Here is an 822-nt window from a genome sequence, read left to right as displayed (position 1 = left end):
TTCAGGTCTTGGAAAAATAAGAGGCACAGGTTTCAATGCATGTTGAGACCATGTTGATTAAGGGCAAGGGGTAGGTTTCAAGCTTTCCCCGCCTCTTTCTACTTTAAAAGAGAAAGCTGTAATCCAGAATGGAATACAGAGTAGAGGAGTGAAGGTGCGTTTTGCAAAGAAAACATTTGTATTTCTGAAGTTAAAACCTTGTTTGCGTTATATTTAGTTCTTATAGCATTGGTAAGACTAAGCTCCTTCAAGTTTAACATGAAGAATACTGAATATTTAGATAAATGTTTATACTGTTGTGTATTATCTTTTTCTTAAGGCTCTGATACACAGAACAAAGCATGAAGACTTTACCTACCTTTTTTTTTTTTTTTAAAAAACAACCACAGTGTTTAGAAATAATGTTTTCTTCTTATACAGAGTTTATCATTAGATATGAGGCAAATATGGAGAATAAACAATAGCAAGAGATGGAAGTGAAGCAGGTAAAGGGTTTTACCAGTAAAAGCACAACCTCTATGTTGTTTATTTTTCTTTTTAGTTTTAAAGATACAGTTAATATGTTACTGAAATAGAGGTGTTTTCTCATCCCTGTTGGCCTTTCTGAAAAGTAACTTCAAGGTGGATTTAACTGTGGACAGAACAGTAGCTTTGTAATCCCGTGAGTAATTGTGGGAGGACAAGAGAAATGGGACACAGCAGTTGATATTATTGATATGAGAAGGCTGGACTGTGACTTGTCATAAATGTCTTCAAGAAAAGAGAAATATGCATGCATCTTACAGTGACTAAATCTTTTTATGCCTCTATTTTCAATCTGTA

This window comes from Athene cunicularia (assembly GCF_003259725.1).
Source record: "Athene cunicularia isolate RWA chromosome 13 unlocalized genomic scaffold, athCun1 chr13_part1, whole genome shotgun sequence".
Classification (NCBI taxonomy): Eukaryota; Metazoa; Chordata; class Aves; order Strigiformes; family Strigidae; genus Athene; species Athene cunicularia.
This window is presented reverse-complemented; position numbering follows the sequence as displayed.